Raw genomic sequence first — 27,633 nt, forward strand, 5'->3', positions numbered from 1 at the left:
CCTGCTTTTCCTCTCCACTGAGAGGGAGAACTTCCACCACTGCCTGGCTCTGCCTGATCTTCCATTAGCTCTGAAGTCCTCCAGAGATCTGAATCACAGAAGCAAATGTGAAGCACTACTTTCTCCATGGAACTAAAAATATCTAGAGCTTCTGACAAGTAGCCATAAAAAAGATTAATGGAAGTATGGTCAGAAGACTGAACATCTGAACATGATACCTTGACCCAAACAGTTTCAGTTTTGGAAGAGACTTCAGAAAGTGAAGTTTTGTAGCAGTCTGAGATGGCTTGATCTATCATTCTTAAGGGGAAACATCAAAACAGACATACTTCAGGTGGCTGGGTGGTTTCACTAGACATGCAGCAAGTGTGTCAAAGCCCAATCATACACACAGCCTCGAACCCTGCTCCCGGCATTGACTACCTACTACATTCTTTTGAGACGCTCCTGGTAGAATACAGTTGTTCTAGCTCAATGCATACCGTACATTTTCTTGTGATTTCATAGAAACTGAGGCACAGAAAGAAAATAACATTCTGTTTGTGTCAGGAAATTACGTCTAGATACTCAGTCTTCTGGCAACTCTCTCTCTCTCTCTCTCTCTCTCTCTCTCTGTCTGTCTGCTTCTCTCCAATATATCCTTCAACCTTTCCCTTCCTCATTCCCTTCATGGTTCAAATTTAAAAGAATAAGGAAAGATAAAATTAGTAAGTGTATGTATCTCCAATTCAATCCTGTTCTGATCTCTAACCTTTTAGCTCATTTGATCTATTATTTCTAATTATAGTTCTTGATTTTTTTCTTGGCACATATTTCTTCTATTCTTGCTATTGTTCCTCACTGCCAGCCAATACAGCTGATACAATGTCCTCTCACATTTGGGATTATAATGTAATCACATTATTTCTCTGTCCCCTGTCCTCTCTCCAAGCCTTCCCATATATTCTTTACACCCTCTTTCAATTCATATTCTTGTCATGTGGTGGTGACCTATGCCATAAATCCCAGCACCTGGGAGGTGAAGGCAGGCAGATGTCTGTAAGTTTGAGGCCAGCTTGGTCTACTGAGGTACTTCCAGGACAGCCACAGCTACACAAAAAACACTCTGGAAATCAGTTTGGCGGTTCCTCAGAAAACTGAGCATGACACTTCCTGAGGACCCTGTTATACTACTCCTGGGCATATATCCAGAGGATTCTTCAGCATGCCATAAGGACAGATGCTCCACTATGGTCAGAGCAGCCCTATTTGTAGTAGCCAGAAGCTGGAAAGAACCTAGGTGTCCTTCAATGGAGGAATGGATACAAAAAATGTGGTATATTTACACAATGGAGTACTGTTCAGCCATTAGAAACAATGAATTCATGAAATTCTCAGACAAATGGATGGAGCTGGAGAACATCATACTAAGTGAAGTAACCCAGTCTCAAAAGATCAATCATGGTATGCACTCACTGATAAGTGGATATTAACCTAGAAACTTTGAATACCCAAGACATAATCCACAAATTAAATGATGTCCAAAAAGGATGGAGGAGTGGCCCCTGGTTCTGGAAAGACTCAGTGCAAGAGTATAGGGGAAATCCAGAACAGGGAAGTGGGAAGGGGTAGATGGAGGAACAGGGGGAGGGAAGAGGGCTTATGGGACTTGTGGGGAGTGGGGACCCAGAAAAGGGGAAATCATTTGAAATGTAAATAAAAAATATATCAATAAAAAAGGAAAAAAACAGTTAAAATAAGTATAAAAAAAGAAAAAGAAAACCAAAAGAAACCAACACCCCTAACACAGAAAAACAAAAGCAAAAAGAACAAAAAAATTTCCTCTTTTTCATTGATTGTTTTTACATGCATATATCTAAATATATATTTATAAAATTTTTCTAAGTATTACCAGCTAAGTCTGTATAATAGTATTTGAATATTTCTGAAGTTTTGGGATATCATATCAAATAAAACTAGCTACAACTGTAATTCTTACAGATTCATATGTAATATGCATTAAATAGTGTCAAAATGAGAGAAAGAATAATGTTATAGTTCTTTGGTTATTAGTGAAAATATCTTAGTTTTTTTTTTTTTTTTATGTGAAGTAAATTGAGATAAGCCAAGGAGCCCATGGCAGGCCTAGAGGAACCATCAAATGTAACTGAGAAGACTAGACAGTGCAGCACTGGAGAAAATGGCCCTGGTCTGGTTCCCAGAAACTATTTCAGGCAGTTTACAACTACCCATTGCTCCAGCTCTAAGGCATGCAATGCCTCTTGCTTCCAGGGTCACAGCATTCAGAAGCACATGCACACACACATAGATATACCCACACACCCCCACACACAAATAATATAACAGTAAAACACTTTTTAAAGTGAATATAATTGAAAATGGCATCAAAAAGTAACCACGATTGTAATGTTACATAAAAGAGGCCAATGTTCCACCTCCTTATGATTCAGGTTCTTTCTTGTGCTATAGCCACATATGGGAAAACCAACCCATCTTCTTAACCCTGAGTTAATCACAGACATCCAATCCTATTCCTTGTTTTCCTTTTGTTATGGGACTTTCGGGGAGTGGGGGGGCTAGAAAAGGGGAAATCATTTGAAATGTAAATAAAAAAATATATCGAATAAAAAAAACATAAAAAAAAAAAAGAAATAGCTCATGCTGCTCCTCAGGATCCTATACAATTTGTTTTAGCCTTTTCTTACCTGACTTCTACAGCTGCATCTCATCTTTTCTGAAAAATGCTTTAGTTTCTATGAGGAACATGCCCATCGCAGTAAGGTGAATATATTATGTAAAATACAAGACTCCTACACTCAACATTGCATCATGAATACCCTGTATCTTTACCAATTTTATTTACGTATTTACAGACTTATTTATCCATTTTCAACTCCAGATTTTGTCCACACCCTGACTGTTCCACATCCAATACCTGCTCTCTGCCCCTTGTCTCTACAGGATGTTCCCACCCCAACTCCCCACTCCTCCTTCCCCACCCCACCAGATCTATAAACTCTATTCTTTCAATTCCTTGTTTACTCTATCAAACTTTTATATGTTTCAAGTTAACCATCTTTGATTTTTATTTGAAAATATAATTTACCCATTTATTTACAGGTATGTTTCTTTTTTTCAGTCTGGTTTCAAGTATCCCAGGGTGGCCTAGAACTCATTGTGTAACTACAGATGACATTGAATTAATCCTCCTGTCTCTCTTCTCAGTCTTTAGAGCCTGGTTGTTCAGACTCATTCTTTTCATCAAACCTTTCACATCATTTGACTCAGAAGATGATTTCCATCTTGTACCCTTCCTTGTCAATGTCCATATGGCTGACTTCTTGATTCTCAATGTAGATGATAAATGAAGCCAAATGCTGCTCATGATGACATGGGGACAAAAACATTTTATTTTTGGATGTTCTGCTATGCCGAAATATGATTTGAATTTCCTTATCCATATATATATAACAGACATGGAAGTGATAAGCCATGAGACATGCAGACAAAACACCCATACATGTAAAATTAAAAATAAAAAATTTAGTTTAATGCAGGAACAAACACACATATATTTTATATACATATAAAAATAGATGATATAGATAAATAGTAGAAAAAGTATTCCACTAAAAGATATTCTACTTTACGCTTAATGGTTATTATAAACTGTTCAGTGAGAAAGATCAAAGAAAACTTCTTTTTTAACATAAATTACCTGAATATTTTTGGTCATTAGAATTCGTTAATGAAGACACAGCATTTCCATAAAACTATTTAGCTCTTGACAACTTTGGAGTATCATATGCCATTATAAAGTTACACAAATATCTATCTTATTTATCTCTCTGGAGCACAGCCTGCTGCATGGTGAATCTCATAGCCTTCTGTAAGGAGCCTGTCTGCTGAAAAGGTTAGCTCATCTAGAAGCCTAGAATTCTCATTAATTGCATTTGTCCCTCTGCAGTCAAGGAACCCTAGTGGACATGGAATCAGAAGTCCCTTTGTGCCTCATTGAGAATGTGAAAGGACGACTGAGAGCCAATAAGAAGGCCCTGGAGGTCCTGTCAGCCATTACACAGCCTGTAGTGGTGGTGGTAGCCATTGTGGGCCTCTACCACACAGGCAAATCCTACCTGATGAACAAGCTGTCTGGGAAGAGAACAGGAGAGAGAGAGAGAGAGAGAGAGAGAGAGAGAGAGAGAGAGAGAGAGAGAGAGAGAGAGAGGAAGAAGGAAAGAGAAAGGTAGCCAAAAGAGAGGGGACCAACAGACCATGGGACAGGAGCCATCCAGAAGGGCAAAGATGACCAAGGAAGACAGAGTCAATAGAGAGGGAGCCAAGAGTGTGCATGGCTGAAATGACAGTGTTATATTTGAATGAGAAACTTGGGGAAGGAAAGCTAGAGAAGGTTAAAGTAGAGGGCAGGGTGAGAGGTGAGCTAAGCTTAGAAGGAACCTGGAGTCCAGCTGACAATTGGGATTGTGCCACCATGGCTGGGCATTTGTCAGTTTCCCTTGCACCTGACACCTCCCTCCTCTCTCCTGAGTTTCAGTTTCTTTTTCTCAGTCAGGGGCAGTTTCCCGGCATCTGGCTTTACTATTTTTAATCTTGTTACTGAAAAACAAGATTATGTATGTGTGTATATGTATATGTGTATGTGTATGTGTATGTGTATGTGTATGTGTATGTGTGTGTGTGTGTGTGTGTGTGTATGTGTATATGTATATATATATATATATATATATATATATATATATATATATATAGAGAGAGAGAGAGAGAGAGATGAATATATATATATACCTAACATACATCATACATTTATATCATCTTCCCTTCAGGCTTTCCTCTGGGATCCCCTGTACAGTCTCAAACCAAGGGCATCTGGACATGGTCTGTGCCTAACCCAACAAAGCCAAGTCACAGCCTTATTCTTCAAGACACTGAGAGTCTCGGTGATGTAAAAAAGGTGAGTCAGCAAGTGAGTGATAGATGAGGTTACTCTTGATTTTTCCTTGTATATTAATAATCTCTTGCAATTCATCATATAAGATGTAATCTCACTGTCTAGGACCAAAACTATAGGAGAGGACTTGAACTTGAGGCTTTTAACCACACTTCTATGAACAACAACAACAGAAAAAATGCTAAATATTGTGGTCTGTTAGATAAGGTATTAAATTCTTTTCAATAAAGTGAATGATTAGATTGCACTGAACCAATAGTCTTCTAGCAGCTCAGTTTTAGTCCTTTAGAATTATCCCTGAGATAGTGGTGAAGATAGGGAAGATTGTACTCTGAATACAGTTCCCATAGACATATGTACCCATCTGTCTTAATCTATTGTATATTGATACATCAGTATTGAAAACACGTGGGCTCCCATGAGAGCAGACATGTGGTTAGGCTTTGTTGGCACTAACGTTTGGATAAATCTCTCTGGAATGTAGTGGGGGCAAATAAGGTAGAGAGAAATGGGCACATTCCCAAGCCTCATTCAATTCCACCGGAGCTGTGTTTCAAAAATGATCCCTCTACCTTGAGCTGGAAATAACAATTCAAAATTTGAAGTTGCCATGGAGACCTGTCTCATTGCCAGGCTGACACCTGCAAGGGGTCATTCATGAGCCCTCTAGGAGCCTGGGCATCAGTGCTCCCTAGAATGTGGTCAATTCAGAGCTTTATGGGCCTCACCACAGCTGATGAGGGTAAAGGTGCCATAGAGAAACAGAGAGACAATGATCCATCTCAGAAGGGATGGAGACTCTCGAGACTCACACTCTGAGGTACATGATTGAGGCCTTTGGAAATTGCAATTAAGAGTAAATGGCTGGTGGCAGCGGCGGCGGTGGCGGCGGCGGCAGCAGTGGCTGCTCCAGCTGAAGGGCCATCAGCAGTGGAACCAAGGCGTCACAGGGACCAGTTAGGCCCTGCGCCCACGACCACTGACCTTCGCTGACCAGCCGGGCGGCAAGCAGCTGCAGTTGTTCGGCGCCTTTCCTGCACGGAAGCCACTTCATAACTCGGCCTCCCACCAGTCAGGAGAGGTGCATCCATCTTGGTTCCGTACTCCAGGGATCGGACAGACTGAGGTACACAAACATAATCCGAGGCCAACACCGCGGTGGTCTGAGCCCGACGGGCGTTGGCCTGCACCCAGGCCCTGGGCGGGTCGGGGGGCCATCGGGGTGCCAACCCAGCTAGGAGGTTTTTTGCCCAGGCCTGCGTGTGCGCTGCCGCCATTTTGCCTGCAGGACGACAGAGAGCTCTGGCGGGCAGACCTGTAACAGGCATAGCCTGAGGCTAACAAAGCGGGGGTCCAGGCCCCAAAAGGCACAGGACTGACCCCAAGAACTGGGCGGCTTGGTGGGCCATCTGTGAGTCAACCCGCCCAGGTGATTGTTAGCAAAGCAGACTCTCCCGGCGCTTTCAGGGAGCGCGGGCGCGCACGCCCGCCATCCTAGTCACCTGGCGGACCCAATTAACAGTCATAGCCCTAAGGGAACTTTGCTCGGACCTTGGCCTCCCAGGCTTTTGCCTGGACTCAGGGACTGAGCGGCCAGGCTAACCTTGTGTGCGACAGCCCAATTGGCGGATTGGCTGCCCAGCGGAGTGAAAGGAACACAGTGGAGGTCACAGCAGCATACACCGTCGGCACTCCCTGGGGATGCACACAGGCTCCATCTGGTCCACAGACACAATCTGGGGCAAGGACTCAGGCAGAAGCCCTCAGCTCTACTCTCTCCGCTTCCGGATCCAGATCAGTCTGGGCAGCAGCACCACATCTCCAAGTCCTGCAAGTAGCTAGCTGGGCTTCCGGGCGGCCAGCTGGGAGAAGTCAGTGTGCTCCAGTGAATCCAGCGGGCCCCAGCGGGAGCCTTCGGGTGCCTGCTTTGGGATCTGAACAGCCTGGGCAGCAGCACCCAGTCTACAAGCAGTGCAGGAGGTAAGCTGTGCACCAGAGGCCAACTGGGAAGGGGCAGCTTGCACTGGTGAGTCCAGCACTGACAAGACCAAGTAACACCAGTGAGAACTAGATGGCAAAAGGCAAACGCAGGAACGTCACTAACAGAAATCAAGGCAATATGGCAACATCTGAACCCAATTCTCCTCTACCAACATGTCCTGGATACCCCATCACACCAGTAAAACAAGATTTGGATTTAAAATCACTGGTCATGATGCTGGTACAGGAACACATGAAGGACATACTTAAAGAAATTCAGGAGAAAATGGATCAAAAGTTAGAATCCCTTGCAAGGGAAACACAAAAATCATTGAAAGAAATCCAGGAGAATACAAAAGCCAACAAGGAGGAAATGCAAAAAACACTTAAAGAAATACAGGAGAACTTTGGTCAACAGGCTGAGGTCATGAAAGACGAAACACAAAAATCTCTTAAAGAAATACAGGAGAACTTTGGTCAACAGGCTGAGGTCATGAAAGAGGAAACACAAAAATCTCTTAAAGAATTACAGGAAAACACAAACATGCAAGTGAAGGAGCTAAATAAAACCATCCAGGATCTAAAATCAGAAGTAGAAACAACTAAGAAAACTCAAAGGGAGACAACTTTGGAGATAGAAAGCCTTGGGAAGAAATCAGGGGACAGAGATGCAAATATCAACAACAGAATACAAGAGATAGAAGAAAGAATCTCAGATGCTGAAGATTCCATAGAAACCATGGACTCAACAGTTAAAGAAAATGCAAAATGCAAAAAGCTTGTAACCCAAAATATCCAGGAAATCCAGGACACAATGAGAAGACCAAACCTAAGGATTATAGGCATAGATGAGAGTGAAGATTTACAACTTAAAGGGCCAGCAAACATCTTCAATAAAATTATGGAAGAAAACTTCCCTAACCTAAAGAGAGAGATGCCCATGAATATACAAGAAGCCTACAGAACTCCAAACAGACTGGACCAGAACAGAAATACTTCCCGTCACATAATAATCAAAACACCAAATGTTCTAAACAAAGAAAGAATACTAAAGGCAGTAAGAGAAAAAGGCCAAGTAACATATAAAGGAAGACCTATCAGAATCACAGCAGACTATTCACCTGAGACTATGAAGGCTAGAAGGTCCTGGGCAGATCTCATGCAGACTCTAAGAGAACACAAATGCCAACCAAAACTACTATATCCAGCAAAACTCTCAATCACCATAGATGGAGAAACTAAGATATTTCATGACAAAACCAAGTTTACCCAATATCTATCCACAAACCCGGCCCTAAAAAAGATAATAGGAGGACAACACCAATACAAGGAGGGAAACTTCACCCTGGAAAAAGCAAGATAGTAACCTTTCATCAAACCCAAAAGAAGTTAAGCATTCAAATTTAAAAAATAACGTCAAAAATGATAGGAAGTAACAATTACTATTCCTTAATATCTCTTAACATCAATGGACTTAATGCCCCAATAAAAAGACACAGACTAACTGAATGGATACGTAAATAGGACCCTACATTTTGCTGCTTACAGGAAACACACCTCAGGGTCAAAGACAAACACTACCTTAGAGTAAAAGGCTGGAAGACAATTTTACAAGCAAATGGTCTCAGGAAACAAGCTGGAGTAGCCATTTTAATATCAGATAAAATTGACTTTCAACCCAAAGTCATCAAAAGAGACCCTGAGGGACACTTCTTGCTGGTCAAAGGAAAAATACAAAAAGAAGAACTGTCAATCCTGAACATCTATGCCCCAAATGCAAGGGCACCCTCTTTCGTAAAAGAAACTTTATTAAAACTAAAAGCACACATTGCACCTAACACAATAATTGTGGGTGACTTCAACACTGCACTTTCCTCAATGGACCGATCAGGAAAACAGAAACTAAACAGGGACACAATGAAACTAATTGAAGCTTTGGACCAATTAGATTTAACAGATATATATAGAACATTCTATCCTAAAACAAAAGAATATACCTTTTTCTCAGCACCTCATGGTACCTTCTCCAAAATCGACCATATAATTGGTCACAAGACAGACCTCAACAAATATAAGAAGATAGAACTAATCCCATGCCTCCTATCTGATCACTATGGAGTAAAAGTGGTCTTCAATAGCAACAGAAACAACAGAAAGCCCACATACACGTGGAAACTGAACAATACTCTACTCAATGATACCTTGGTCAAGGAAGAAATAAAGAAAGAAATTAAAGGCTTTTTAGAATACAATGAAAATGAAAACACAACATACCCAAATCTATGGGACACAATGAAAGCAGTGCTAAGAGGAAAACTCATAGCCCTGAGTACCTCCAAAAAGAAAATGGAGAGAGCATACATTACCAGCTTAATGACACACCTGAAAGCCCTAGAACAAAAAGAATCTATTTCGCCCAGGAGGAGTAGAAGGCAGGAAATCATCAAACTCAGGGCCGAAATCAATCAAGTAGAAACAAAGAGAACCATACAAAAAATCAACAATACCAGGAGCTGGTTCTTGGAGAAAATCAACAAGATAGATAAACCCTTAGCCAGACTGACCAAAGGGCACAGAGAAAGTATCCAAATTAACAAACTTAGAAATGAAAAGGGAGATATAACAACGGAAACTGAGGAAATCCAAAAAATCATCAGATCCTACTACAAGAGCCTGTACTCAACACAACTGGAGAATCTGGAGGAAATGGACAATTTCCTTGACAGATACCAAATACCAAAATTAAATCAGGACCAACTAGACCATCTAAACAGTCCCATAATGCCTAAAGAAATAGAAGGAGTCATAGAAAGTCTTCCAACCAAAAAAAGCACAGGACCAGATGGCTTCAGTGCAGAATTCTACCAGACCTTCAAAGAAGAGTTAACACCAATACTCTTCAATCTATTCCACAAAATAGAAACAGAAGGAACACTACCCAATTCCTTCTACGAAGCCACAATTACGCTGATACCAAAGCCACACAAAGATCCAACAAAGAAAGAGAACTTCAGAACAATTTCCCTTATGAACATCGATGCAAAAATACTCAATAAAATTCTTGCCAACCGAATCCAAGAACACATCAAAACGATCATCCACCATGATCAAGTAGGCTGTATCCCGGGAATGCAGGGTTGGTTCAATATACGGAAATCCATCAATACAATCCACTACATAAACAAACTCAAAGAACAAAACCACATGGTCATTTCATTGGATGCTGAAAAAGCATTTGACAAAATTCAGCATCCCTTCATGCTTAAAGTCTTGGAGAGAACAGGAATTCAAGGCCCATACCTAAACATAGTAAAAGCAATATACAGCAAACCGGTAGCCAGCATCAAACTAAATGGAGAGAAACTTGAAGCAATCCCACTGAAATCAGGGACCAGACAAGGCTGCCCCCTTTCTCCTTATCTTTTCAATATTGTACTTGAGGTACTAGCTCGGGCAATTCCACAACATAAGGAGGTCAAAGGGATACAAATTGGAAAGGAAGAAGTCAAACTATCATTATTTGCGGACGACATGATCATCTACCTAAGTGACCCAAAGAACTCCACTAGAGAGCTCCTACAGCTGATAAACAACTTCAGCAAAGTGGCAGGTTATAAAATCAACTCAAGCAAATCAGTGGCCTTCCTATACTCAAAGGATAAGCAGGCTGAGAAAGAAATTAGGGAAATGACCCCCTTCACAATAGCCACAAACAGTATAAAGTATCTTGGGGTGACTCTTACCAAACATGTGAAAGATCTGTATGACAAGAACTTCAAGACTCTGAAGAAGGAAATGGAAGAAGACCTCAAAAAATGGGAAAACCTCCCATGCTCCTGGATCGGTAGAATCAATATAGTTAAAATGGCCATTTTGCCTAAAGCACTATACAGATTCAATGCAATACCCATCAAAATCCCAACTCAATTCTTCACAGAGTTAGAAAGAGCAATTATCAAATTCATCTGGAACAACAAAAAACCCAGGATAGCTAAAACTATTCTCAGCAACAAAAGAAAATCTGGGGGAATCAGTATCCCTGACCTCAAGCAATACTACAGAGCAATAGTGTTAAAAACTGCATGGTATTGGTACAGTGACAGGCAGGAGGATCAATGGAACAGGATTGAAGATCCAGAAATGAACCCACACACCTATGGCCACTTGATCCTCGACAAAGAGGCTGAAAACATCCAATGGAAAAAAGATAGCCTTTTCAACAAATGGTGCTGGTTCAACTGGAGGTCAGCATGCAGAAGAATGCGAATTGATCCATCCTTGTCTCCTTGTACTAAGCTCAAATCCAAATGGATTAAGGACCTTCACATAAAGCCAGACACTCTGAAGCTAATAGAAAAGAAACTGGGGAAGACCCTTGAGGACATCGGTACAGGGAGAAAGTTTCTGAACAGAACACCAATAGCGTATGCTCTAAGAGCAAGAATTGACAAATGGAACCTCATAAAATTACAAAGTTTCTGTAAGGCAAAGGACACCATCAAGAGGACAAATCGGCAACCAACAAATTGGGAAAAGATCTTCACCAATCCTACATCAGATAGAGGGCTAATATCCAATATATATAAAGAACTCAAGAAGTTAGACTCCAGAAAACCAAACAACCCTATTAAAAAATGGGGTACAGAGTTAAACAAAGAATTCTCACCTGAAGAACTTCGGATGGCGGAGAAGCATCTTAAAAAATGCTCAACTTCATTAGTCATTAGGGAAATGCAAATCAAAACAACCCTAAGATTTCATCTTACTCCACTCAGAATGGCTAAGATTAAAAATTCAGGAAACAGCAGGTGTTGGAGAGGGTGTGGAGACAGAGGAACACTCCTCCATGGCTGGTGGGGTTGCAAATTGGTACAACCACTCTGGAAATCAGTCTGGCGGTTCCTCCGAAAACTGGGCACCTTACTTCCAGAAGATCCTGCTATACCACTCCTGGGCATATACCCAGAAGACTCCCAACCATGTAATAAGGATACATGTTCTACTATGTTCATAGCAGCCCTGTTTGTAATTGCCAGATGCTGGAAAGAACCCAGGTATCCCTCAACAGAAGAGTGGATGCAAAAAATGTGGTATATCTACACAATGGAGTACTATTCAGCCATTAGAAACAATGAATTCATGAAATTCTTAGGCAAATGGATGGAGCTAGAGAATATCATACTAAGTGAGGTAACCCAGACTCAAAAGGTAAATCATGGTATGCACTCACTAATAAGTGGATATTAACCTAGAAAACTGGAATACCCAAAACATAATCCACACATCAAATGAGGTACAAGAAGAAAGGAGGAGTGGCCCCTGGTTCTGGAAAGACTCAGTGAAACAGTATTCAGCAAAACCAGAACGGGGAAGTGGGAAGGGGTGGGTGGGAGGACAGGGGAAGAGAAGGGGGCTTGCGGGACTTTCGGGGACTGGGGGGGCTAGAAAAGGGGAAATCATTTGAAATGTAAATAAATTATATCGTATAAAAAAAAAGAGAGAAAAAAAAAGAAAAAAAAAAAGAGTAAATGGCTTGGGCTGTCTCTGATCCAGAGGCGGAGACTGGAAGACTCTTGACAGAGGCCTCCTGACTGGATCCTCAGCTCTGCAGGGCCGGACTCACCAGTGCAAGCTGCCTCTTCCTAGCTGGCTGCTGGGTGTATAGCTGGCTTCCTGCACTGCTTCGAGATGGCACGCTGTGGTATATACACACAATGGAGTAGTATTTAGCCATTAGAAACAATGAATTCATGAAATTCTTAGACAAATGGATGGAACTGGAGAACATCATCCTAAGTGAGGTAACCCAGTCGCAAAAGAACACTCATGGTATGCACTCACTGATAAATGGATATTAGCCTAGAAGCTTGGAATACTCAAGACACAATGCACATATCAAATGGTGCCCAAGAAGAAGGAAGGAGTGGCCCCCAATCATGGAAAAGCTCAGTGCAGCAGTGTCAGGGAATACCAGGACAGGGAAGTGGGAAGGGGTGGATTGGGTAACAGGGGGAGGGAAGAGGACTTATGGGACTTTCTTTGGGAGGGGGGATCCAGGAAAGGGAAAATCACTTGAAATGTAAATAAAGAATATATCAAATAAAAAAAAAGAGTAAATGGCTTTTTCTATGGATATTTATTAGCTACACACAGAATAATCAGCTAGACTGTGAGACCACACTTGCAGAGTTTCAATAACAGCAGACATTTTTAGATTATTTTTCAGATATTTTTACATTATAAAAGGGAGTTTTCTTTTCAATTTTTTCTTGCCTTAAAAATGACTTAAAAGGAAGTTATAAAATTCTATTGGTATGTTTGTAATTCCAAACTGAAATTAGGAATTCTGTTTCCTTTCTGAATCAGACACCAAAGGTATCTTCCCAGCACTTAAGAATTTTATTTCCTTGTTTAGCTCTGTACCCCATTTTTAAGGGGGTTATTTGGCTCTCTGGAGTCTACCTTCTTGAGTTCTTTGTATATCTTGGATATAAGACCTCTGTTGGATGTAGTGTTAGTAAAGATCTTTTCCCAATTTGTTGGTTGCTGTTTGGTTCTTTTGACAATGTCCTCTTCCGTATAGAAACATTGTAATTTTATGAGGTCCCATTTGTTAATTCTTGATCTCAGAGAATAAGCTATTGCTGTTCTGTTCAGGAACTTTTCCCCTGTGCCCATGTCCTCAAGGGTCTTCCACAGTTTTTTTTTTCTATTAGTTTCAGTGTGTCTGGTTTTATGTGGAGGTCCTTGATCCACTTGGACTTGAGCTTAGTACAAGGAGATAAGAATTGATCAGTTTGCATTCTTCTGCATGCTGACCTCCAGTTGAACCAGCACCATTTGTTGAAAAGGCTATCTTTTTTCCACTGGATGTTTTCAGCCCCTTTGTCGAGGATCAAGTGACCATAGGTGTGTGGGTTCATTTCTGGGTCTTTAATCCTATTCCACTGATCCACCTGCCTATCACTGTACCAATACCACACAGTTTTTAACACTATTGCTCTGTTGTACTGCTTGAGGTCCAGGATACTGATTTCCCCAAAAGTTCTTTGACTGTTGAGAATAGTTTTAGCTATCCTGGGTTTTTTGTTATTCCAGATGAATTTAAGAATTGCTCTTTCTAACTCTATGAAGAATGGAGTTGGGATTTTGATGGCGATTGCGTTGAATCTATATATTGCTTTTGGCAAGATGGCCATTTTAACTATATTAATTCTGCCAATCCATGAGCATGGATGATTTTTCAATTTTCTGAGGTCTTCTTCAATTTTCTTCTTCAGAGGCCTGAAGTTCTTCTCATACAGATCTTTCACTTGTTTGGTTAGAGTCACACAAAGATACTTTACATTGTTTGTGGCTATTGTAAAGGGTGTCATTTCCCTAATTTCTTTCTCAGCTTGCTTATCCTTTGAGTATAGGAAGGCTACTGATTTGTTTGAGTTGACCTTATAACCAGCCACTTTGCTGAAGTTCTTTATCAGCTTTAGGAGTTCTCTGGTTGAGGTTTTTGGGTCAGTTAAGTATCATATATCTATGTATCATCTGCATATTATACTATCATATCATCTGCAAATAGTGATAGTTTGACTTCTTCCTTTCCAATTTGTATCCCTATCCCTATCAACTTCATGTTTTCAGTTCCTTGGTCGAAGATCAAGTGACCACAGGTGTGAGGGTTCATTTCTGGGTCTTCAATCCTATTCCATTGATCTACCTGCCTGTCAGTGTACCAATACCATGCAGATACTGAGAAACACCTAAAGAAAGGATGTTCAATATCCTTAGTCATCAGGGAAATGCAAATCAAAACAACCCTGAGATTTTACCTCATACCAGTCAGAATGGCTAAGATCAAAAACTCAGGAGAAAATAGGTGCTGGTAAGGATGTGGAGAATGAGGAACACTCATCCACTGCTGGTGGGGTTGAAAACTGGTACTACCACTCTGGAAATCAGTCTGGCAGTTTCTCAGAAAACTGGGAATGATACTTCCAAAGGACCCCACTATACCACTCCTGGGCATATACCTGGAGGATTCCCCAGCATGTAATAAGGATACATTCTCCACTATGTTCATAACAGTTCTTTTTATAATAGCCAGAAGCTGGAAAAGAACCCAGATGTCCCTCAATGGAGGAATGGATACAGAAAATGTGGTATATATATATATATATATATATATACATATATATATATATATATATATACACAATGGAGTGCTATTCAGCCATTAGAAACAATGAATTCATGAAATTCTTAGACAAATGGATGGAGCTGGAGAACATCATCCTAAATGAGGTAACCCAGTCTCAAAAGAACATTCATAGTATGCACTCAGTAATAAGTGGATATTAGCCTAGATTCTTGGAATACACAAGCACAATGCACATATCAAATGATGCCCAGGAAGAAGGAAGGAGTGGCCCCTGGTTCTCGAAAGGCTCAGTGCCACAGTGTAGGGGAATACCAGAACAGGGCAATGGGAAGGGGTGGATTGGGCAATAGGGGGAGGGCAGAGGGCTTATGGGACTTTGGGGAGTGGGGATCCAGGAAAGGGGAAATCATTTGAAATGTAAATAAAAAATATATCGAATAAAAAAGGAAAAAAAAGAATTTTATTTCCTAGTTATTTTAAAATTTTGATACATGGAAAAATACTCTTTTTACCAAAAAGTCCATAGAAAAATTTGTTACTAATCAATTTTAGTTTTGCCTTTACCTAAGGGCTCAGGATTAAACATTATGCACCATTCACAGAAAATATAATTTCTGTATTATGCTATAATTTAGACAGTAATATAATTTATATAAACAATATAGTTTGATTTTTAAGATATTTTGTCATCTTGTCCCAGAATTCACCATTAAATCTTTCACTCTCTGCAGTAGCAAACAAACTTACCCTATGTTGACTGGAAGGATTTCCTCAGTATAGTTAAATTGTTGCTTTTATCTAGAAGATGCTGACATGCTAACTTCTAATGTCATGATAACATTAGTCCATTATGTATTTATTCACCAAATTCTTAACAGTTAGCAGTAGGCACCCACAACATCTTAGCAAGTGCTCTTTTTTCTAATGTTTATATCTATATCCAATTATCCAATGTTATGGCAATATCTTATAATTGTCTTATCTACTAACAGAAAAGCTCACATTTGTTGAATGAATCTTATCTTTGCTATTCTTATTACTTTCATTGAATCATAAGGACAGTAAAAAAATGCCTGCTTGTTGTCTGCAATTGTATATAATTGGTGGCCTCAGTTGTGTCAAGTATATGGACAGGAGTCAAATATATGATGACTGAATAATTGCTAGCATCTATCACTGAACATCTGAGTTTGCTTCAGATACCAAGCTAGGTTTCACAATATGTAGTGTGTCAGTCCATGCCATCATAAAATTTTAAAAAAGAAAGAAAACACTTTAAAGAGAATATCATTAATATTCTATTATCAGCCAGGCAGTGGTGGTGCCTGCCTTTAATCCCTCCCTCTGGTAGGAAGACACAGGTGGATTTCTGAGTTTGAGGTGAGCCTGGTCAACAGAGTGATTTCCAGGACAACCAGGGCTGTACATAGAAACCCTGTCTCAAAAAACCAAAACAAAAAAAATTCTATTATGTCAAAAATTGAACAACAGTAACAACAAATTCTAATGCAATAGTTAATGTTGAAATGTGTGTTCATGTCCTCACAACTTGTTCTTCCACAGAACTAATAGATTGCTTGAAATAATATGTAAAAGCTCAAGTGAACAATGATCTGGATGAGCTTTAAGTGAGAGGTAAAGAAAGAGTTAGCTCCCAAGACCCTTACCCATGTGCCTTCTAGGGAGACCCTAGGAATGATGCCTGGATCTTTGCCCTGTCCGTGCTTTTGAGTAGCACTTTTTTACTATCAGTTCCTATAAAGTCCTGATCTGTGAGTTTGAAGAGATGTGGCTCATCTTCATATTAGGTTTAAAATAGTGATGACACTTAGCATGTTCTTTGGACATTTGAACTAAAAATTAGCTTCCTATTTTAAAACTCATTTTAGTATCATAATGGTATTGTCATGAATCCTCTTCCCAATCTTTCCCTCTTATGAATTTCTACAAAAAACTGAGAATAATTCAGATTTAAATTTCACTTTTCAATTAATAACTCACCTAATCATTTATTTAAAAAAGCCACTTACTATACCAAAATACATCCAGGCTTATAATGCTTTAAAACTAACAAATTGAGATTCAGATACCTGCATAGAAATTTCCTTGTTTCAAGCCTATTTGCAAAGAAAAATGTGTCATCAATTTTAACAGGTGTGAATGTTATCCTATGTGTATGATAACCTTCAAAAGTAAAGAAAAATACCCATGCATGTGCATGGCCAACACAAAATGAACTCTTAATAGTATTAAAAGACTTACAACACTTTGTCTATGAATCTTTTAACAGTACAAATCTTTTGCTCATATATTATGGTTCCCAGTATTTTTGTATGGATCTTCTGTGTATATTTCAGTGTTTGTATGTGTTTCGTGTGTCTTTTCTCTGAATTTTTCTGTTTGCATGTTTTGTCACATTCTAGCAATTTTGTAATTTTACCTTTATCACCATCATTATTATCATTATAGGTCTATTTGTTTTCTAATGAGAGGAAAAAGAAGAGTGTAGATTTGTGTGTTTGGGAGGGGAAATGCAGAGGATCTGGGAGCAATCAAGGGAAGGGACACAATAACCAGAGTATAGTGTTGAAAAACACAAATATATTTCAATAAATCAATACAATTACATTAAATTATATAAAATTATATATATAAAGAATATACACAATATTATTCTATATTTATAATTATACATAACTTTATTATGTATTATATAAACATGCTATGTGATAAATATATGTAATAAATTTATATGTATTACATATATGTAATTTTGTATTTACATGTAATTACATGTAATTTTGTATTTAATAAGTACATGTATTAAATATATGTAATAAACAATGCAAATATATTTATATTTATATATAATTATATAAAACTGTAATATTATAATTAATATAATAAAACTAAAAGAATGTAAATAATTACCTAGTCAGTTGGTGAAGTGCTTGCCTAAGATATTGAAGGACCTAGTATTGATGTCCAGTATCTTCTAATCTATGTTTGCTAACACACAGCTGTAGTTTGTCATTCAGCAGGTGGTAGTAGAAGGATCAGGAGTTACTGGTCATACTTGGTTACATAATGAGCCCTGGGTCAACTTAGCCTAGTTTTCAATCCTCGTATTAAAACCAAAACCAACTAACCATACAACCAATAAATGACCCCTCCCCCAATCAAACCTATGACTTGCCCCACCATATATGCTTATCGGACTATCTGTTTTCCCTCTTCCTCAGGGCAAGATCCCCAAACTGAAATATCCAGCTGGCCCAAGGAATGCATCAGACAATGCTTCCCAGGAGGTAGTGTTTTGTCTTTGACTGGCCAATGAGTGAACCACAACTCTTAGCCAAAATTGACAGTATACCAGAAAGCCACACACATAAGTTAATAGTTTCTCAAGAGATATGTAAACTTTGTTTTATGATTGACATTTTGGTACACAGCTGTAATCATGGCCAATTAGAATGCTGAGGTAGTGGAGGATCCCAAGCTTGATGCCGACCCAGGCTAAAATCATTTGAGGTTGATAAACATGCCAAAGTATGAGGGATTGAGTTCAGTAGAGCAGGAAGTGCTTATAGTAGGTGGAGGTCCTGGCTCAATTCCCAAAACCAGAAGTAACTAACCAACATGCCAATTACAAAAGTTGGCAAATATAGATAGAACAGGGCTGGAGAAACAGCTCAAAGAATGTTCACTTACTCAGCATTTAAGGGAGGCCAGTGGTTTAATGCACAGAATCACAGAAGCACATAAATTAATAAATAGATAAAATTGATAAATATAAAGTAGAGCTGTGGATGATATATCAGGTCATATGTTTAATCCTCACTGTTGCAGCCCATCACACAGCCAACCAAAGATTTCAGTTAATTCACGTGAGTGAGAAATGAAACAGCAGGACTTGAATGCATGGTTAGTGAATGAGTGAGAAACAAATTTGAAGTTAATCTTCCATACAGAGAAGACTTTCTGGATATGGGAACTCTACGGTAACCCATGTCAAGACAGACTGTACTAACCTGTCTCACTGCCTTGAAACTCTTGACTTTCTTAGACAAAGGCTCTACATGTTCATTTGGAAATGGACTCGGAAATAACAATTCATTCTACACAATAGACTGCTTCATTCATTTTGATGGGAAATTATGCTAGGAATTCTTTAAACAAGCTATTTAATCATTAATTTAATTTTGTAGTGGCATGAAGAACAATAAAAGTAAAAACATAAGTAAAACAATTATGGGTTTTACACAATGGATTCATAGAAGCCAGATGAGGATGATGACAAGGAGGAAGATAAAGGGAGAAAAAAAAGAGTTTCTATTCAGTACAGTGGGGCTATTGAGGATATGGGCTACTACAACTTGTAATATGGAGAGTGAAAACTTTTCATTATACTGTACATGTTATGTGTGCATAGGACTGGGGAATCTAGTGCAAGCCTACATGGATGACATCAACACTGGTACAGTACCTTGTTTGGAGAGTGCAGTAAAAACACTGGCTGAGCATGAGAACACAGCAGCTCTACAGAAAGCAGCTGGCATCTAAGGTGAGCAGATGGCCCAGTGAGTGAGGCTCCCCATAGACACATTCCAGGAGCTGATAGATGTGCATGCAGCCTATGAGAAGGAAGCCATTGCTGTCTTCATGGAGCACTCCATCAAAGATGACCAGTGGAGGTTTCAGTAGAAGCTTGTGGTGATGTACCTTAGCATTTATTCTTACTGAGGCCCATGCTACTGCCATACAGCTCTGACTATGGTTTTGGATTTTATGCTGCCTCTTTGTATAAAGCATCCTGGGTTCTTATTGGTAACTGGTTTTTCAGCACAACTCCACTCCTTTATCTATTAGATTCTTTTCATTTTTAACAGTTCTCTTTGTTTAAGTGCATGGGTGTTTTGCTTGTGTACAATTGGTATATTTTACCTATGAATGCTAGAAGGATGCATTGGATTTCTTGTATCTTGGTCCAATGGAAGAGCAGTCATTGTTGTTGAGTGCTGAGCCATCTCTATAGGTCAAGTCCATTTTTATCTCTATAAAATAAGTTGATATATGCATAATGTGTTTAAAAATAGGTACTTAGGGAATCACTGTTTGTCAAGTCAGGTGCAGCACTGGGTGTATGGGTCTCTGTTCAGTGCATTCCAATCTTAAATCAAGTTCCCCCAAGGGGGAAGAACTTGGGTTTTGTCTAAAGGCTCTAGAATCTCCTTTGTCTTTAGTGTATCAGGGGCCAGTCGGCCTTTCCCTTACATCTCATCTCTACAGATTTTCTTTTCTGTAATCAACTATAGAAACTGACTTTGTCAAAGATTAAGTAGTAATAGGTATATAGATTCATTTCTGGGTCTTCAATTCTATTCCATTGATCTACCTGCCTGACACTGTACCAAGACCATGCAGTTTTTTTTTTTTTTTTTTTATCACAATTGCTCTGTAGTACTGTTTGAGGTCTAGAATACTGATTTCCCCCCAGAAGTTCTTTTATTGTTGAGAATAGTGTCAGCTAGCCTGGGTTTTTGTTATTCAAGATAAATTTGAGAATTGCTTTTTTTTTATTCTATGAAGAATTGAGTTGGGATTTTAATGCTGATTGCACTGAATCTGTAGATTGCTTTTGGCAGGATGTCCATTTTTACTATATTAACCCTGCCAATCCACAAGAATCGGAGATCTTTACATCTTCTGAGGTCTTCTTCAGTTTCTTTCCTCAGAGACTTGAAGTTCTTGTCATACAAACCTTTCACTTGCTTGGTAGAGTCACACTAAGATGCTTTATATTGTTTGTGACAATTGTGATGGGTGTTGGTTCCTTAATTTCTTTCTCAGCCTGTTTATCTTTTGAGTATTGGAAGGCTACTGATTTGTTTGAGTTAATTTAATCATCTGCAAATAGTGATAGTTTGACTTCTTCCTTTATAATTTGGATCCCTTTGACCTCCTTTTGTTGTCTAAATGATCTAACTAGCAATTAAGTTCCATATTGAATAGATATGGAGAGAGAGGGCAGCCCTATTTACTCCCTGATTTTAGTGGCATTGCTTCAATTTTTCTCCATTTAGTTTGATGTTTGCTACTGGTTTGCTGTATATTGCTTTTACTATATTTAGGTATGGTCTTTGAATTCCTGATCTTTCCAAAACGTTTAACACGAAGAGATGCTGAATTTTGTTGAGTGATTTTTCAGCATCTAATGTAATGATCATGTGTTTTTTTTTCTTTGAGTTTGTTTATATAGTGGATTACATCAATGGATTCTGATATACTGAACCATCCCAGCATCCCTGGGATGAAAAAAAGATAGCCTTTTGAACAAATGGTGCTGTTTCAACTGGTGGCTAGCATGCAGAAGAATGCAAATTAGTCCTTTCTTGTCTCCTTGTACAAAGTACAGGTCCATGTGGATCAAGGGCCTCCACATAAAACCAGACACATTGAAACATCAAAGGCAGGAGAGCCCTTGGCCCTGAGAAAGCTCAATATTTCAGGGGAATACCAGTTCAGAAAGGGGGGTCAAGGTGTTGAGCAGGGGAAGGGGGTATAGGATAGGGTGCTTTTGCACAGGAAACAAGAAAGGGGATAATATTTGAAACGTAAGTAAAGAAAATATCTAATAAAGAAAAGTGACATTGACAGGTTCCTATGGTTAAGTAAATCTAATTTCTTTTTCTTTTGTCAAAGTTTAAATATGAGCCCCTAACAATATTAACTGTTTATTTTATTATCAGTTTCCAAATAGTAATGTGCTATCAATTTTAGAACTGACAAACTATTATTTCTCTTTAAAGTGTCACTATAAATTAATGACTTCATTTGTCCTTCTGAGAGGTAACAGAATGAAGCTTTATAGGTTAAGACTGTCCTTCCTGGTCAGTACAATCCATCTTTTGAAGTCAGTCCATGCTGTTAAGTGATGCTGTTCAGATTAATGTCCATCTTATTCTGGATGATGCAGGGTGTAGTTGCACCTTAAGGCAGAGGCGCCATTCCCATGACCAGGGACATTATCATAATACTTCTATTTTACTCTGTCTCTGATGATTATAAAAATTACAATATAAGTGAGCAAAGAATCTCACTTATAATTTACAAGTATAAATGGGTGTGGAGTTGATGTAACTCCTGTTTGTCTAATGTCACACCTTTCATTCTCAGTAAAGGAATTCACAAGAACTTCAATTCTCTGTTCATCACAAACCTACTCAGAACTGAGAGGTGGATTTTCTGAGGAGAGGTTTCTAACCACCACAAAGCTTATTTTCCAAGAAAGTTCAGTCCAAGCACATTGTATGGTGAACTTATTATCAATGCAAAGAACACTGTACATCATAGTAGCAAAACAAAGCAGAGTCCACAGCCACTGATCACTCTTGTGTGATACTGCACCTGAGGCCAAGGAAACAGCAGGATTCCAGAAATCACTCAGCATGCTTCCTTGTTTTCCAGAATTCAACACAGGGTATATTTCCTTGTTTCTCATTTCTCTGGTTTTCTTTCTCTACACTAAAGTACAGAAAACTAATTTTCAAGAATCAGTATAATTATGTAAGCTCAATATCTTAAAGACAGCTAGAGTATATAAGACAATGGCTGTCTATCATTTTATGGCCATGGTTCTCAACCAAGGCATTATAACTCCTTTGAGTAATTAATGAACCTTCACAGGGAGTTCATTTCAGATATACTACAAATAAAATATTTACATTAGTATAACAGTAGCAAAATTATTCTTTCATGTAGTAATAGAAATAATTTTCTGGTTGAGGTTAGCACACCATGAGTAACTTTATTAAAGAGTCATAGCATTAGGAAGGTTGAGACCCACCATTTTATGGGATGATATGGCACAAAGATACCAAAGAAAGAAACTCTAGAGGCTTCCTCTTAATCTTTCTATCTTCAATCTTTGTATCAACATCATACAAGTGACATGAATTTATTAATTCATACTGAAAAAAATCATACTTAGAATCTTCATTCTTTAACTATCTTCACTTCCTTTCAAGGAATCCATGAAGCTCTCACTATTCTGTTCATAATAAACCTACTTAGAACTGACAGGTGGATTTTCTATACAAATATTTTGACCCACACCAAACTACATTTTCCTGAGGAAGCTGTTTGACCTTCTGGTTGAACTTTTACTCATTATTGATTTGTGTAAACCCCTTCATCCAGGTAGATGAAGAACACAGATTTCATGTCCACTCACCCCACCCACATAGCTATTGAGCTTGAGGACAAGAAAATTAGAAATGTTAACAGAAGTCACTCACAGTGAACATAAGAGAAATAAGATAATTCCCCATTCATCCTATCCCAGTACACTTTGTGACTGTCACATTACTCTGTCCAGAACAACTACAATGGCTCCTTTCTTCAAACAGCCTTCTTAATTTTTGTTTCCCTTCTCACCCAGCAGGTCAGCATAGAGAAAAGGAAGGAAGAGTTCATGGGACAGAACGAAGCAGCATCTCTCAGTCACTGCCAGTCTGAGCTGGACAAGTTCTCAGAGTCCCTGACAGAGAGTATCTCATGTGGAGCTTTCTCTATTTCTGGGGGAGCCACTTTACCTATAGGTCAGAAAGAAGTTTGAGCAGGACTATAATCAAGTGCCCAGGAAGGTGTGAAGGTGAGATATGAGGGCAAGTGAGGTTATGCAGTGAGGGCACAGCTAGAGCTGGAACTGCTGCTCTTGGTTTCTCAGAGCACACAGGCTTTATGAGCAGAAATCAAAGTGAATGTATTATGACCAATCTAGTCTTTAGATACACAAAATACTACATAATATTAAATAACTTCTACATATTTGTTTCCTCTGGAGGTGATTTTTATCATATAAATCCAAGTGAAAGAATCATTGATTTATTGAATAATCTGTTAGTCTTAATCAGAGTATACATAATATTACAGGAAAAATTTTGTCAGGAATCTTATGATTGTAGATGACAAGGACAAATAGAGTGTGCTCATTAAATATGAACTATTTATCAATCTTAAAGAGGTACAGGCAGCAATGGAGATGATGATGATGGTGGTGATGATGATGATGGTGGTGGTGATGATGATGATGATGATGTGGAGGAGGAGGAGTATGCTAACAGATTGAAAGCTCATTTCCTAAATTGATTTAGTGTTATTTTCCTCATTGGTATATCAATCTAAAACTCAGTGTCAGAATGAATTACTTCTTAACAATAACTCCATGGTGCAGTTGAGAGATGCAATGAGTAGAGAAGCTTACACAGACTTGCCAAAGCAACAGGGCAGCTTCATTCAGAGTGAAGCATTCAGATGGATGAGAGAGGAGTATACAGGCCAGATCCATTGTGACCATGCAAGTGAGGCTTTTCAAATGACACAAGTCCCACCCTGGGTCATAGTGAGTGGATCTAAAAGAGGGCAGAGGCAGTTACTACGGGTATAGTTTGTGTGACTCTCTACTCTGACAGATAGATTAAGTCATGCATTCATTGCTCTAATGCACATGCCCCTTCTCACACACAACTCATCTGATTTAAATCAAATGCATGCTCAATTTGCATTGGCATAAGATGCTAAATGTGGGCATTCCTCAAAAAATTTCTATTGAAGGACAAATTTTTCCAGACAGCACCATGCATGCACTACACACAACATGAGTCCAGATTGGCCTTCCTATTTTATTGGATGCACACACAGGTGATACAGTTGATTAGACCTGTCCTAACATGTTTGACATAGGGGTAAGACACTTACATTATCATTCAGAGAGGAGTGTATGTGTAGTCTATTCAGGAACACAACAAGAGAGTCTGACATGCTAGGTGAAATATTTGAATAGGAGAATGTGTGCATATTACATGCAGGTAAATGTATCAGGATGGCAAGGGCATCATTAAAAGAAGGGGAGGGATATAAACCCTAAACCAAATAAGGTCCAAAACCCCTAGTCTATTTTCTAAGCCTACCTAGGTCTTATGCATCTGTGGAACCATGAGGCTAGAGAACTTGCAGAAGGCTTTTACAGAAGGTTTTATTTTTTAATCTCAGCAAAGAAAGGCTTTATTCCAACCACAGAATTAAAGTCCTCACTTGTGAACAATAGCAGGATTCAAATACTGCAGACAATGTAGTAATTTCATAGAATGATAACTCTTCCATCAGAAAACTTCATCCTTATTGTTTAAGATTTTCTCTCTTTGTTGTACCCAGGCAAGTGAGGTCTTCCAGAACTTCATGAAGTCACAGATCACAGTGGAGGAGTCCATCTTACATTCAGACAAAGCTCTCAGTAATGGAAAGAAATTCATGGCAGGTACAGAGATGCATTCAGCTCTCTAAGACTTCCTGTAGATCCCCATGACTGAGGGATAGGAAGATCTCCTAGACAAGGACCTCCCTCCTGCATCCTTTTCTAGATCTTCAAACTATGATTTGGGCTGGTGTTGCATGCCTACCCAGTCAGTGCATCTCCATCACATAGGGCATCATTGCATGGGTGATGTAAAGTTTCAGAGAGTTTTCATATGGAAGTCAGCCTGATCTCTTGGATTATGAGGGGTTGGTCTCAGTTCTGACTTTCCTTTCTTCCGTCTCTTAAACCCTTGTAGTACAGCTGAGTTGGACAAGAAAGAGTCAGCTGAGAAGGAACTGGAGGTATAGAGGTAGCAACAGAGGAAGGAAGAGCAAGAGATTGAGTCTCAAATGAGAATATTCTCAGAAAACATGGTCCAGCTGCAGAAGAAGATGGAGATGGAAAGGGAGATCTTTCTGAGAGATCAGGAGAGGGTTGTGGACTACAGGGTTAAGGGAAGTCTTGATTGGATGAAAACATAACTAACCATGTCTCCCCTAGAGGAACAGTCTGACACTTTCACAGAAATCATGATCCCCCAATGACATATGACCATGAAAACTTCAGATCCACCTCAATCCTGGTGAAATCATTAACAATAAAGACACACCACTTTCTGTAGTGTTAGTAATCTACATTGGAGTGAAAGAAACATTACCTAGAGGCCACTATGCTTTATAGTAACCTTATTTTACTTCACCTGAAAAATTCCTAGGCCACCACTCCAGGAATTCTTAGCACAGTAGTCAAGGATATTAGTGTGAAATGATCACATTAGTCAGGATATGAGTCTGAGGCTCTGAATTCTGTGCTGTATGTTTCTAGAGCTACTTTCTGCATTCTAAAGGGCTATAGTGCAGTCTTTCTCCCATCTCAGAGACTGAGAGCTCCACTATTAGGGGCAACAGTTAATTACCATCGTTTGTTAGACAAATGTGGTTGACTCAGCTCAATGAAGCTTAGACTGGATGCAAGTTAAACCCTCAACTCCCCTCCTAGATGTTTTACCTTACTCCATAGTTCTCAGGCCCGAAGTCCCCTTCATCCCAGGGAGAGAATTGTGAATTTATGTCCACCATATCTGCTCTCACTCTTGAGGTGAAAGTTGAGGTTTGAACAAACGCTTCAAATTCTATTTTTCATAAGACAGTGGAAACATATGCACAGCTGCTGAAGCTGTTACCATGAAATGCCAGAAATGACCACCATTTTCTCTCCAGCAATTGTGCAGATGGGTACATCCAGAAGTGCAGTGCCCTCAGGAGTGGCAGAGAAGATGGGGGCAGGGTCCTTCCAGGCTCCCTCTGCATCCAGAAGCTGGGTTACTCTACAGCACTCTGAGCACTGGTCCTGCCAAGGGAGAACTGCTCTGGAAGGAGTGATTTGAATCCCAGGTTTGGAGGTGAAACTGCCATTTTCTCTCCAGCAAAAATGTGCAGGCAGGTACATCCAGAAACACAGGGATCTCAGGAGTGGCAGAGAAGCTGGGACAGGGTCCTTCTCGGTTCCATCAGCACCCAGAAGCTGGACTGAACCACAGTACTCTGTGCCAGGGGAAAGGTGGTCTCCCAGGGGTGCTGGGACAGGCTTGTAGGCCCAAAGGAGGGACAATCTCCAGCCAGAGGCAGCAGGACCAACTAACAAGATAGATAACCAGATAGTAATAGGCGAATGTAAGAACATTGCCAACAGAAACCAAGGCAGCATGGTAACATCTGAACCTAGATTTCCCACAACAGCAAGTCCTGGAAACTTTAACACACCGGTAAAGCAAGATTTGGATTTAAAATCACAGCTCATGATGGTGATGGAGGACTTGAAGAAGGACATAAATTACTCCCTTAAAGAAATATAGGAGAACACAAGTAAATAGCTAAAAGCCATTAAAAAATTACAGGAAAGCACAAACAAACAGGTAAAGGAATTGATCAAAATAATCCAGTATCTAATAATGCATGGAGAAACAATAAAGAAATCACAAAGGCAAAGAACTCTGGACATAGAAACCTAGGAAAGAAGTCAGGAGTTATAGATGCAAGCATCAACAACAGAATGCATGAGATCGAAAAGAGAATCACAGGTGCAGAAGATACCATAAAAAAGCATTGCCATAATAGTCAAAGAAAATGCAAAATGCAAAATGCTCTTAACCCCAAACATCCAGGAAATCCA

The 27,633-nt window shown here is 39.4% G+C and overlaps 1 pseudogene; it reads left to right on the forward strand.

Moving 5' to 3' along the window:
- Positions 1-3,986: 3,986 nt before the first annotated feature.
- On the forward strand, positions 3,987-25,943 carry LOC127682493 (guanylate-binding protein 4-like; annotated as a pseudogene).
- The last annotated feature ends 1,690 nt before the right edge of the window (positions 25,944-27,633 follow it).

The sequence above is a fragment of the Apodemus sylvaticus genome, chromosome 4 (assembly GCF_947179515.1).
Source record: "Apodemus sylvaticus chromosome 4, mApoSyl1.1, whole genome shotgun sequence".
NCBI classification, from domain to species: Eukaryota; Metazoa; Chordata; class Mammalia; order Rodentia; family Muridae; genus Apodemus; species Apodemus sylvaticus.